Here is a 4,084-nt window from a genome sequence, read left to right as displayed (position 1 = left end):
GGGTGCTTTGTTTCACTAATGCATTCCTCAGCTGCTGGACATTGAGGTCATGTCCGCCCTTTGGCTCTGGCGAATGATTCTGCTGTGAACATGGGGGACAATGTCTGCCTTAAGCTTAGTTCTCTGGGCACAGCCCAGAGAGGAATAGCGGGTCTGCAGTGGCCCTGCCTGGCAGTCCCAGGACTCGGCTGCTTTCCTCAGCAGCTCCACCCACCTTCCCACCAGCAAGTGCAGGGTCCCGTTGCTTTGCACCCTGTTCTCTGGATGTTCTCTCCTTTTTCATAGTAGTCAGTGTAAAATGCTGTCTCATTGTGGTTTGATTTTCATTTCCCTTATTGTTACTGATGTGGAGCATCGTTTTCATGTTTGTTGACCATTTGTGTGCCTTTCGTGTCCTTGGCAATTTTTAAGTTGGATTTGTTCTCAGTTGGGGAGCGGCCTGAGTTCATAGGGTCTGGATATGAACCCCTGGCCGGGCTTGGGACCTGCTGGCAGCTTACTCACTTCCAAAGCTGTGGTGGGGAAAACTCTCTCCTGGTAGGGAAACTCTGTGCATAAGAGTTTTTAATTTTGACCAAGCTCCATGTATCTGCTTTTTCTTCTGTTGTTTTGTGTTTTTGGTGTCACACCCAAGAAATCATTGTCAAGCCGGCATTGTCACGCAGGCCCCGTGCGGAGCTTCTCCTGAGCGTTGTATGGCTTCAGATCTTGCAGTAGTGACTGATCTGGGCTCCTGTTGACCAGCTCCTGTTGAGGCTGCATTTACCCTCCCAGCTTCTCATCGGAGGTACTTTGCTTTATGCAATCTGTCTCAGCTCTAGATAAGCAGCCACAGAACAGGGCTGGCCAGATCTCAGGCTGTCCGACCACACAGGCTTTATGAAAACTACAAATAATGCCACCCAGAAAAACCCTACGACTTGCTCGGTTTATGTACAGAGCAAGGAAAGCACTGAGGGCAACGGTGAGCTTTTTCTTTTTCTTTTTCCAAGCTCAGTTGAAACGCAAAACTGATTACTCTTCTGAACCTCTCGGAAAAAGCTGATGAAGTCAGAAAACAGTGTCACTGTGGAAAAATTCCCAGCCACGGTGTGCAGGAGCTCACTGCTGCCTTCTGGTTTTACGCTGTTGGACCCACACTGGGTATTTTAAAGAGCTTTTGGTGTATCAGAAAGAGGACTGGTGGGTACAGTGGGGCTATTTCTTAACAACCAGGGACAGTGCCATACGTCTGCCCTGCTGGAGCCGTTTGTCTTAAATGTCCTTGTTCCCTCCCCATGCACAGGAGGCTTGCGCTCACTGTTCTTTGGGAAGGAAAACTACATTACAGTGTGTGTGTGTGTGTGTGTGTGTTTAATGCTTAATGTGGGAAAAACTGCATTACAGACCAGGCCTTTGGCAGTGTGAGGGCTGTTTGGTTTTGAGTTGTGAGCTTTCCTGCACAATCCAGAGTGATGCTGAGATCTCGTTGAACGTATCTGTTTGATGATATTAGAATTTCGCTTCTCGTGACAGAAGGTGCTGTATTTGTGTAGTCCTATTAGGCTGGCACTGAATCACCGATAGTTCAGTGCACTGCAGTCTCTACTGTACGCTGTTCCCTAAAGCAGTGCTGGATCAGGTAAGCTTTGTTTAGAGGAAAAAGCAGAAACTGTAAAAATGAGCTTCCTTGTGGAACAGAAAGATCCGTCTCCCAGACAGAGGATGCTTCTTGTCAGACAAGGCACGTCTGGAATTAGGGGAGTGAATTAGAAAGGTGTTCTGAATGTCTTTGTTTAAAGGTATGTAGGTACCTCACAAAATACGCGCTGAGACAGGAGAGGTGGCCCTAAGAAGTCCTAGGGTCTTTGTCTTATCCGGGTTGGCCTCTCTCTTTTGTCTGTAGCTGACCAAGTGGTGCCTCGAGTCCTCAAGGTGGGGTGCTCCTTCCAGGCAGCCTGCTCCCAGCCCCCCTTCCCCCACAGGGAACCCAGATGGCGCCTGTGCCCAGTACAGTCTGAGCAGCCCTGTCCTGAGCCACCAGCGGAATCAGAGCCATGCGTCTACCAAATTGGTAATGTCTATCATCTCCTCTGGGCCATCAAACGCTCGTGCATCTGTGTCTTGTCCTTGCTCAAAAATATGGACAGCCTCGTGCACTGTGGAGGCGGAGGAGGGGAGCCCAGCCAGCACTGTCTCGGGCACCAAGCAGGACACTTGACCTTACTGTCATTTCAGATCCTGGCAAGCAGGCAGGATGCTTCTCCACCCCGGTGCCAGGAGTGTGAGCGTAGACGAAGGAAGACCCAGCCCCTGGCTGAGCCCCGGTGGCTGGCAGGCAGGGAGCAGTTGTTTTCCGAAGCTTCCCTGATTAGCATGCATCAGACAAGCCCAGGGACCTGAGTGACACCTGGCTCTCCACTGCCGCTGTCAACTTCCTGCCCTTCGATAAATGATCCAAAGCTGCTGCTGCTGCTCTGCGTGGGGATGGAAATGTGTCTCGGCACTAAAACCACTGCTTGCATGACATCATTCCATATCAGATTACACTGTAATGTCAGGAATGTAATCATTAGCATTTAAACATGCATAAAATTTAATTAACCTACTTACCAGTTTGCTTAGAACTTTTGAAGGGCTACCTAGAGTCCTCTCTAAGCGTTTTATTACAGAGTTTTGGAAAGCTCACAAAAGAGAGAAGTTCACTGGGATTTTTCTCCCTAAAGCTGATGGGCCGTGACAGATGAGCAGATGACCCGAGTTAATTATTATTGAATTCGTTATTACTGCTTTGTTGTCACCCAGCTCAGCCAGGGTAAAATGATGACAGTAGGTATCTCATTAAAACAGCTGTTTCAATTATGTAGCGGCAAATATTTAAAAAGCGAGCCTTCCAAGTTTAAAGCCGTTAACAAAGTTTGTTTGTGCTGCTTGTGCCAAGATGATCTGTCCGGAAAGGAGGGGAGGGGGCTGGGAAACACTGAGCCGCCGCCTTCCCTGGAATTCTAGGGAGCCAAGCTGCCTTCCTGGTCTGGCCTCCGGGGAGGCAGGGGAGGCAGCGGAGGCAGGGAGAAGGGAAGAAAGACCCCATCTCCCTCCTGCTCCTCTCAGCCGGGGCACCTCTGCCCACACTGACACGGTAGCCAAAGCTGTCTGCAGAGATTTCCCTCCTACTGAGAACGGGTCTCACCAGGCTGTGCCAGGACTTTGAATGGGCTCTCCCTTTGGATTTCAGATATAAAGGGGAGTTTCCCTGGTGTCCCTGTTCAGGGGGATTCTCCTTCACTTGGGGTTCTGGTGACGTCCTGGATGCTGGCTGCCTTCACACCCACCAGCAGAGCGTCCACATAGAGATTAGGGCCTAATCACCCATCAGCTAACCTAATTTTTTTTTTCCTGCTGTGAATCTGTTGTTAACTTAGAACTGATGAAATTCAGTATAGCTTTCAAAAGTGGAGCTTGTTTCCTCATTAGATTTCGGGGCTCTGCTCTGCCGCGAGCGGCATTTCCTTCCAGTTTTGTGCCGGGTGTCTTGCAGAGACATAAGCCCTGCAGTCTCCTTGCCTCACCTGGTTGTAACCACCCTCGGGGGACATGTCTCCTCTCACTGGCCGCACAGCTCTGTGGCTGGAGACCACGTTCCAGATGCAGCTGGAGCGAGTTCCTGGATCTCCAGTTCCTGCACAGCCAGGCACTTCTGGGCTGGGGAAATTGGGGTACACAAAGCATCTGGATGTGGGCTTCACCTCAAATGAAGTCCCTAAACAGAGGCTCATCATGTCAGGAGAGAGGAAGCCGAGGTGTGCAGACAGCTTGCTGGGCCCCGCCACAACACACAGTGCTCCTGAGAGACCCTGAGTGCCGCAGACCCGGGGAGCAGGGCCTCGCTTCCCACGCAGATGAGGGATCTGGGTCAGCAACATCCCCAGCTGAGGAGGAAGAGAGAGCTATTAAGGAAAAAACCTTCAGGGTAATTATAATGCAATTTGCATTTGAATTTGTCTGAGAAAAGACTGCCCAACCTATGTCCCTCCGTAAGAATCAGACATGGTGTCTGCCGCGCATTTGCTTGGGAGCACACCTACTCCTTGGGCACGGTGCCTAA

At 50.5% G+C, this 4,084-nt stretch overlaps 1 long non-coding RNA gene across 1 annotated transcript; it reads left to right on the top strand.

The window, feature by feature from the left end:
• Positions 1-923: 923 nt before the first annotated feature.
• On the top strand, positions 924-2,803 carry LOC114092718 (uncharacterized). Its single transcript, XR_003582791.1, has 3 exons — positions 924-964; positions 1,886-2,053; positions 2,218-2,803. It is a non-coding gene; the product is annotated as an uncharacterized lncRNA (long non-coding RNA).
• Positions 2,804-4,084: the final 1,281 nt, after the last annotated feature.

The sequence above is a fragment of the Marmota flaviventris genome, chromosome 16 (assembly GCF_047511675.1).
Source record: "Marmota flaviventris isolate mMarFla1 chromosome 16, mMarFla1.hap1, whole genome shotgun sequence".
Lineage (NCBI taxonomy): Eukaryota > Metazoa > Chordata > Mammalia > Rodentia > Sciuridae > Marmota > Marmota flaviventris.
The sequence above is the reverse complement of the archived record's forward strand: the minus strand, read 5'-3'. Positions and strand labels throughout refer to the sequence as shown.